Here is a 10,371-nt window from a genome sequence, read left to right on the forward strand (position 1 = left end):
GATGGGTAGATAGAGAGATGCATTCATATCATAACATCTTTCACTTATTATATTCTAAATTGTGTTTTTGATTCAGGTAATTACATTCAGTACAATCCCAAAACATTTACATCATGTACTCGGGTCTTTTTAAATCATTTTCCAGGATTTTGGTGTCTAAAGACTACCTTTAATCATGACTTCATAAACGGCTTTTGGTCATGAATTCAAAAGTCCTCCATGCCAAAGTAGAATGATGTTCATGATTGTCATGGCAGCAGTCAAGAATGGCCTTGTGTGTTCTTAGCTGACTATTAGAATCAATGTGCCGTCTTTTTTCCTTTTCAACTATAAAGGTGGTCAAATATAAAAAATAAATGTGAGTGAGGACATGAGAGCATGGCGACCCGGCAATCGATGGAAAACACACTGCCCGCCAAAACAAGCTTTCTGGGCGTTTTGTTATTTGTGGAATACAAGCTTTATTTTGCTATCTGTTATTCTACAAAGGAGGCACTTGTGTCACTTCTCCAGCTCACTGATTGGTTCATTCCAACCGTGAAGACCATTCAGGGGGTCATACTGGATGGACACATCTATTCCAGGGGTGTCCAACCTGTCACATGACCAGAGATTGGCAGTCGTCGGCCGTTTGTGTTTTGTTTTTGACCTTTCTCTTTCATCTCAACCGCCGAGGTCCACACAAACTAACCAAAGGTAAAGTCATGGAATGTCATATTGTGTCTATAGATCCATGCACCACATGTATAGTCGTGTGTTATTTACTGTCACATGATGTTACACTGCTGCTGATTGCATCATCGTGCCTTATCACGCCACTAACACGTTTGACTCCAGCAGTCGGTCCTTTTTATTTCCCACAATCCTCAAAACTCAGTCAGATGTCAGCACATTCCTTATTCCGGACCTCTTTTGGATGAAGCTCGGAGTTAAGCGCTGACTCAGGCTTGTCGTAAATGGCGCCCCTTAATCTGATTACACCGCCTGTGTTTACATTCATATCCTGTTTCTGTTTTACAACACGCCGTCTTCTCTCGCTTTCTCAACAAGTATAATCATTATTTCCAATGATACTGTTGTTATTGCATTTCATCCCCTGCACTTCCTGAACTGATCCACTGCGCAGACGGCATTCCCGTTGAAGGGGACTTTTCTCCTGCCACTGCTGCTTAGTGTTTGCTCATCGGGGATTTGAGTCTCCATGGAGAAAGGTCTTAGATCTGTTGGTGTTTTTGGCGCTTTAACTAAAGACATATTGACAAAGCGTGCTGCTCATTCAGCATGTCTCAGGGCCCGAAGGAACAAATGCCGTGTGGTGTTCCTTGGGATCCGTAGGTCAGCATCGCAGCATGTCGTTTGTCATTGCAACTCCTGCTACCAATTATTGTGGCGTGCCTGTGTCTCTGTGTCAAAGGTTGAGTCCAGGCAACTGGAATCTTATTGTTGAAGACGTTTCATGTTTCTTCTTCTTTAGTTGTAAACTTTTGGTTGTGGACTTTCACTTTTACGTCTCTGGTGGGTGGATCCCCTGGGGGTGGCTTGTTGTTGATATCGTGGTGGAGCATGACGTGAACAGCCGTCCTGCAGAGCAATAGGTCATTTGCCTGTTGGCTCTTTAGCGCCGCCCCAGTGGCTCCCTGGAGCTTTTTGAAAAATGTTTGAAAATGGAAAAGGGGGGAGGGAAATTATTTCTTGTTTTAATATGGTTTCTGTAGGAGGACAAACGTTTTCCAATGCTGTAAAAACGTGGAGAGCAAATATTAAATGTCAACATTTCTGTCAGGGAAGATTTGCGTCACACACGTTTCTATCAGCAGGGTGGGATGCCAGGTAGGTGCCTGTTGTAAACAAACCGGCGGCTGTGTGATGGGCCATGGATCCCAAAGGGAAAAAGAGAAAAATAACTGAGGAGAACCGAGGATTAAAGTTTATTGGACCGAATCATTTGCATTCATCTTACATGCCCGATGTTGAGAAGCTGACCAGTCAAGTCCGAAAACGGAAGTCCCATTAAACGGGAAGAACACAATCCTGTCATAGGCACATATTTAGTAACAAAGTGGCTGTTTTTGGAAAGCCATTTCCGATTTTTGTCAGTATATATTTGGAATGACACTGGAAATTGTTGCGTTTTGTTGCTCTGGTCCGAGTGTTACAGGCATTTGCCTTGGACAGCTATGTAAGGTGGACTTGCATGACCTTTGAACCAGCAAGTTCGTCCGGTCTGAAATGCCTCGGGGCCGGAATGTTTAAATAAAGTTGGTTGGAAGCAACAAGTAACACCAGGATAGCTACGTTGGTTGGGTAGATACGTTCTTGTTTTTTCGAATGCTCAAAATAAAAATGACATCAAAAATTAGATTTCTTTATTGCATTTCTTTAATTTCATCAAAGCAATGAAACGTAATTTATGAATATTGTAATGAAGTTAAACCTGAGGCGGCATCGTACAACATCCCTACAGGATGCACTGCAGGGATAACAAACGTTATAATATACATTTAATCATGAAGTCATTATGTATTTGTAGGCAATTTAGTAATCTTGATAGTATGCTAATATAGCTAATATAGATACATACATCATGTGTTGCCTTCATTATAAGGATTATGGAAGGCTTTTCATTTTTTGTGGCTCCAGACATATTTGTTATTTGTTTTTTTGGTCCAATATGGCTCTTTCAACATTTTGGGTTGCCGACCCCTGGTATAGGCGGAGAGATGTAAGGACATTGTTATAAGCAGACACCGCGTCCTCCCATAGAGAAAAATCCAGTGGGGTTTTTCTAACAGCTGGAGAGCAGCAAGTTAAATGTAGTCCTGAATGAATGGATGAATGTGACTCACCAGGAGGATTAGACACCCAAACTCACCAGGAAGGTGATGAGACTTTTACAACTAAGTATAAAAACGTTCTCTGGAAAGGTCACATGTAATTCATATGTAAATAGCAAATTTTTTCAGTGAATAAGAACATTTCATTCATCTCATTTCATACATCAAACATAAAACATAAACATTATCATCTCCCTCACTTCTTTTGAAAGAAGAGCTTTTGAAGTTCCGACTTTTCTTGACATCTTGAAACAAGACCCTATTTCATGACGGACACAATGCTGTCTCCAGCTAGGTCTCAGTCAGAGACAGAGCATTGCACCCAAGCCCCCCCCCCCACCCCCACCCCCACTCTGACTGCTCTAGCTAGACTACCAACAAGAGTAACCACTGGTTTCTCCCCTGCCAATCAAATAGTCTTGGTTGTAGGATGTGACACCTCCAAGTCTCTATTGGTTCAGTGTGGCCAGTGTGGCCAGTGTGACCAGTGTGACCAGTGTGACCAGTGTGGCCAGTGTGGCCAGTGTGACCAGTGTGACCAGTGTGACCAGTGTGACCAGTGTGGCCAGTGTGGCCAGTGTGACCAGTGTGACCAGTGTGGCCAGTGTGGCCAGTGTGACCAGTGTGACCAGTGTGGCCAGTGTGACCAGTGTGACCAGTGTGACCAGTGTGGCCAGTGTGACCAGTGTGACCAGTGTGGCCAGTGTTACCAGCATGACCAGTGTAGTGGCTATTGTGTTGATTGGTGGTATAGCCAGACAAAGCACATACTATTTTTTCCACAATAAATTTGAATAAATATAAGCTATAAGCAACAGTTGACTTCAAGTGATTGCTATAAATCATTAAGTGTAAATTACCATTTCATTTGTGCACATTAAGCATTAATAATGCACTTTTGTCGGGGGAAAAAACGCCTCCTTTCCTCCTCTAGCTCTCTCTCCCTGTGTGTACACACTGAGCATCTCAGCGTAGAGTGAGGCGGTTTCTATGGTGACATGAAAAGGTCACCTTCAGGGAGCTCACTGTGAGCGTGTTCAGAATGCCAGCCGAATAATCAGGCTTCCCGTAATGACTGATAACAGACCACAGCTCATTACAGACACTGAAACACGGAGGGCGGGGGGCTTTTAGGTAGATTATTAGCATCTGAGCAGAGGAAGTATTTGTACTAAAGGTATTCTTGCACTTGTACTTATTATGTTCATGGTTTGGGACACTTTTGATTTGCTTTGATCATTGCATATTCAGGAAAGCACACAATGTCACTAGATACAGTATAAATATTGATACAGTATATATATATATATATATATATAAACATACATATATACGGTATATAACCTTGTTACATGTCATCACCGTTATAAGACAAACATTGCAGTACTCGGGAAACGTCAGCGTCAACACAATGCAAACATAATATACACGAGTTCTTCCATTTCCTTTGCTGACAATAACAATATTCCGTATATGCTGTATAAATGTTATGGTATATGCAGTAAATCTAAGAGAGCACATAGTATGTGACCCCAGTAGTTGTTGTACTCAAATACCGAAGAATCAGTAATATCTCCAAGGTAATACGGTCATCCACTAACAATGGAAAACGTGAATAAACTGCATTTAACATTTGAAGATAGTTTACATTTATTTGTCAACAAAGAACTAAAGTGTAGCCGACATGGAGAACAGCTCAGAAAAGCCGATTCCTTGGTCGCGGTGCTGCCATCTGCTGGACAACACAAGAACTCATCAAGCGATGAAGTGCTGCACTGACTTGATCCAGCCATCCGTTTTCCACATAATCCATCCCGTCTTAGTGTCGTGGGTGAGCTGGATCTCCCACCCAACCTCCGGCTGGTCCATCACAGAGCAGTATAGCCGATATTCGGGACAGCCATGGAATTTAGGGTGGAGGAATTTAGGGTCTCCAGTGAACGTCAATGGCACGAAGACTTAGGAGTGCTCGGCTCCAAACAACGCAAGCACAAAGAAAACATTCAAACCAGGATTCTGAGAAGGTGAGGCAGCAGTGCAAACCCCAAAGTGCTAGTTTTGAACCTATTGCATTATTATTTGAACTGGTGATGACCATGAACACATTTCATATTTATTATAATGATCAAAGAAGAGACAAAACAAGGTGTCCCATGAAGACTCCAATGCTTCGTTCCTGAGAATGCATGGCCAAACTTCAAATATCAGATGTTTGCTTCATTTCTTTCCAACTTAAAAAGTTACAAAGCTTGAGTGGAAAACCTCGCAGACTTCTGATCACATCCACATTCTTTTGCCTACCACCGCCCTCGCCACACGTCGTGATGAATGTGATGTAGGCCGATGCGATCCATCCATCTGAAAAACCTTCTCCTTGGCCATGGTGTCCATTCTTCATCGTATTGATTCCTTTGTCATCTTGCCAGCGCAGGAAACTCAGACATCCACAGTATTTCATATTGCACCGACTGGAGGGGAATGGGGGGACTGGAGGGGAATGGGGGGGACTGGGGGGGACTGGGGGGACCGGGTTGACGCTCCAATGGACGTGACCCTTTTTTGAGGCACAGCACTGTCAGAAGAGGTCGGACATGTTGTTTAGATTTGGAATTAAAACGATCTAAAGAAAGTCAACACATCTCTTCAGAACGAAGACACTACGGCCATGTCTACATCGTCCTTACGGTCTTAGCGTCGTGGTGAGCTGGACCATCTCCCAGACAACCTCCGGCTGGTCCATCACAGAGCACATACAGTCGAGCCAAGCCAGCTAATTTGACCTGTTGGGGAAACAAAAAAGCACATTTGCACAAATTGTACACACATTTGGCTACCATAAAAATGGCAACATGAATAAAAATACAAATATCAGGCATTCGGAAGATGTGATATGTAGTTTAATATCTGCAATGTGTTTGACATCAGCTTGCTGGAATTGACCGTTGTTTAGCTGACTGCTTGTTAATAAAGTGATTGGAGCACAATCCAGCTTTAAGAACTCTTACCAACACGTTTGAAGGAATAAAATGTATAGCTGCTCACCATGAATGAATGGAAATGAAAACCCATCTATAGAACGGATGAATTCCGAGTCACGCCCTCGCCTTTAGCCTGGTTGCTAGACAAGAGCTACAACCATGGCGCAGCCAAGAAGTTGGCTGCTGGAAGCTCCTCCTTCCGAAAGCACACATGGCGCCGCCGTCTTGCTCTAACGCCATGTTTTTGCTGTACTGTGATGCTAATCATTTTATGCTTTATTATCATGATGATGAACGTATTTTCAAAAAATCAAAAACATTTCAAATCAATCATAAATAATCCATTAAATAATTACATCCATTAAATAAAAAAATAATTGAATTTGCAAATGCAGAGTGGAAAATATGCGAGGATCCTCCAACTTGCCTGGTAGCAAACCTATTTAAGAATTGTAATCGTATTTTAAGAAGTGATGCCAAGCGACCTCCATGTTTTAATCTCATCATTGGAACATTTGCCCTGAATTGTCATCAGTCGTACGTCTGTTGTGTTGACGTATCGCTCTGTGCTGTAATTGTCACTGCTTGGCTCTCCAGGCACAACGTTACTCATGAGATACACTTAGCAGCAATTCATCATGCTAAGGCCCACCACATCCACCCGGGCGCCCCCCACATTTGCCACAAACCTTTTAGGACGGCCAGTCTCTCCATCTTTGGTGTGTGCTATTTCAGTTACATGTGTAGTTTTCCATTTCAAACCTGTTTTGTATATTTCTGAGGTATAGTGTTAAGTTGCTGCGTGATGAGTTTAGTGTTGTTTTGAGAGTGATTTACATTTGCAACAATATAATCACAACATTTGGAGGATAGGATGTAGGTATTTTGTGTGCGGACAAAAGGTAAGTCCTTGTTCTTGAGTCACTGCCTCACCAGCCATGAACCTCTCTCTCGCTCTCTCTCTCTCTCTCTCTCTCGCTCTCTCTCTCTCTCTCTCACACACACATATGGACTTTATAGGACACATACATCATACGGCCTTAAAGAATACAGGCCTTGAAGTTCTGCAGGAATTAGTTATGTTTGTCTGGACGAAGCCCCCCATGCAGCAGCAGCTCCGTGTTCTACTGTTGTTTTTATGTTGCACAGTTCCATCTGTCATTGATTTTACACACGCTCTTTTCTCTTGTTTGCTTCTCTGTTCTCTGCGCTCCTCTCTCTGTAATTGGTAATTTAAATGAAAAAGCGTCAAACTGGGGATTAGAGTCACATGCATGCGTCTCCAAGGGATAGAACAAAAGCATCCGGGGAGGGGGGTTGCCATGGTTACAGCAGCCATGTGGCGTTGGACAGTCAAGCTGCTGATATACTGTATTTGAAAAATGTTTGTGAATTTTTGCTATTTTCTGACGACGAGGTTGGCTTTCTGGTCCAAACCGAGCCTGATACACGTCATCTGTTGTCGTATGTTAATGCTAGCATGCTAATATCATGTGTGCGGACGGGCAGGCAGGCAGACCGGCCAGCTACCGTCACCACGCGGCAACAGCCGACCACGCTTCACCAAAGCCTTCCAATTACACAAGCCCACCATGCCAAAAGTCCCCTCTTTTCCTTTCAATAGATGGGACGTCTGGGCTGCATTCGCTGCCTGCCCCCCCCAGCCCCCTCCCTTCGCTCTTCTCATGGTGCACCTGCCTCCCACTCTCCAGGCCAGCTATAGTCGTCCTATCAAAGGAGTCGGGCTCTTTTTTCTTGCAGAAAGCTAATCCAACACCTGTCTCCAGGCTTTATTCGGCAAATAGAGAGCAGTGTGCGTGTTGCTCGTGAATGCGAGAGCTCCGGGAGCCTGTGAATACAGTATGTGGAACTCAAGTGGAATGGAGTATATGTTGGTGTTTTTAAAGGCGGGGGGGGGGCACACTATGTCATTTCTACAACATCAATCAACCAAAAAAACGTGTATGATGCTTTTCTTTGAGGATTTGAGAATGGACATATGGCAATACAACGGAGGCTGGATACTTTTCAGCCGTAATGTGCTATCAAAGGGCATTTGGGGATAGATGTCTGGGTTTCATTTAGCAGGGGGGCAGATAAGTACTAGCACTAGACCGACAGAGGTTCTTCCTGTGTTCTTCAGGTGTTCACTCACAGTAACTCTAGAGTGCATGTCTATCAATATGAAAGTACAGTGGTACCTCGCTTTTTGTTCATAATTTATTCCAAAAGGTGAGAAGAAACCCGAAATGTAGTAAAGCCAAGACGTTTTTTCTCATAAGAATTAATGTACACACAATTAATCAGTTCCAGCACCTTGAAAGATTTCAAAAAAATTGGGCTGTCAAAATAAGCCCATTAACAGCGCTAACTCATTTATGAGTTAATTGCATTCAATTTTGAAGCGTGATGAACACATATGCATCATGGCAAGCCGTGCGTCTCTGAGTCCTCAGCATGGTGGGGGCTTTGTTGGGACACCTAATTGTACTGGGCTACTGACTAGCTCGTCACACGCAGTATTGTACCATAACTGAGACGGAGGCCACCATTTTCTCTACAAAAACTACCTCATATCAACCGAGGTCTGACTGTAGTTGCAAACGTCTCCAGATGTCATTGTCTAACTTTCAGATTAGATTGATCGTAAGTAATTGATTTCATTGATCTGGCCCATGTGCACAAAACACAGAACATGTAGCGTTCTTGTTAATCCATTAAAGAACATCGGGAGTCACGGAAGCGTTTGCTATTTTTTAGGACAGACTTTAATTTAACAGGACAACTCACTCAATCACGGCCTCTGAAGATTCGCCTCCAGCAGCGGGGTCTCTCAAATTGGAAATTGGAGGTAAAATAAATCTAAGATTGCTTCTCTCTCTGTAGAGTCCCAAACATGGCTGCGGGGGGGATATTAGAGAGACGGCTGAGCGGCAGAGTTAGATGAATAGATGGCAACATCCAAAGAAAGGAAAAAAAAGACTGAAAAGGAATGAATGGAAAAAAAACTGAACATTAAAGTGTTCAAAAAATGGAGGATGTTTTTTAAAAAGAAAAAGTGCAAGTAAGTGAAAGTGTCGTCCATGTCTGGGAGGACCGCTTCTCTAGAAGGATAACATGTGGGCTTGATTACCCATAAAAGCGATCCCAGCAGCATGGCTTTACCAGTAAGGCATCTCTTCAGTCCAAATGTGATCATGTAAATCTCAGATGGCCAGATATTCCGGTCCATTGGGTTTCCACAGGTCATGTGACCCTTTGAGCATCAATCCAATGCACTGTTCCTTCTTAGAGGTCTAGAATTTCCTACTTTCAATTGGCACATTTCAATGTTTTTGCTTCGAAGTGACAATTGAAATATGGATATGGTATCAAACGGCGACAAAGTGCATGTCATTGGATATGCATGGATCAGGCCCTTTAAACATTTGCATCCGAATGGTGGAGCGGGTGTTTTTTCATTAGGAACAAAGTTGGCCAGCACGTCACAAGATAACCCAAACACCTTTTTCTATTCTTCATACATTCGAAATGATTTGACTCAGTATTGCTAAACCCGACATTACCCAATTACCACCTTTCGTCCACCTGTATCCCACGAAACTCAACAAGCCAGCCTTGACTTTGGCCCTACTCCATGCGTGCTCATCTCAAATAAGAATGCAAATGATTTTTACTTAACTTTGACTTTACCACGAACCATGACTGTACGTTACTGTCATATTTCTCTCTCTAACTTGCTGCTCCCGTCCCTGAGCATGGATGGAAGTCTGCAATAGTATAAATGCAATCACTTTGGTTTAGCTATGAATTTCTTATCACTCTGCATCCGGCACACGGTTGCGGGTTATCTACTTTAGCATTGGTCCGTGTGCCAGACAGTGCACATCACTGATGCTGCAAATGAAGGACATTTACCAATCAGGCAGATTTTGAAGTCAACAAACATACAAAACGGGGCTGACTGCACACAATAATATTCTGTTTATCTAAACGGTAAACACACAGTAATACACCATCTACAAAGACATTGAACATACACAGGCACGGTGGTAAACATTCTCTATCAAGAAATGTCACAGGTATGAATATACGATAGCGTACTGTGGCATTTCATTCTGACTTTGGGATTTTGGATTATCCCGATAAGGACCAAGAGAGCACATTCCATGGTGCCTAAACAGCATATCAGCGGGTGGAAATTGGATGTCCCTCACCCATCGGATTCCCATGCTTTCCTTTCCTCAAGGATGTATTCCGGACATGTAAATATGCATGGGGGTTTATCTCAACTATTCCTCACTTCATTCATAAGAAATCAATGCTTTCGATAACAGCGTATACTGTATTACTGTGTACAGTTATACAGTACACTATTAAAACCACACACTACAATGTTATGTCCATTCATTCTGTCAGGACAATTTACCTCAAGCTGAAACCAACTTGGCTTCTGCAGCAGGACAACGATCCAAAACCACCAGCGAGTCCACCTCTGAATGGTTGAAGAAAAACAAAATGAAGACTTGGCCTAGTCAAATCCTGACCTGAATCCCGAT

This window comes from Doryrhamphus excisus, linkage group LG5, assembly GCF_037039965.1.
Source record: "Doryrhamphus excisus strain RoL-2023G ecotype Guam linkage group LG5, RoL_Dexc_Guam_v1.1, whole genome shotgun sequence".
NCBI lineage: Eukaryota > Metazoa > Chordata > Actinopteri > Syngnathiformes > Syngnathidae > Doryrhamphus > Doryrhamphus excisus.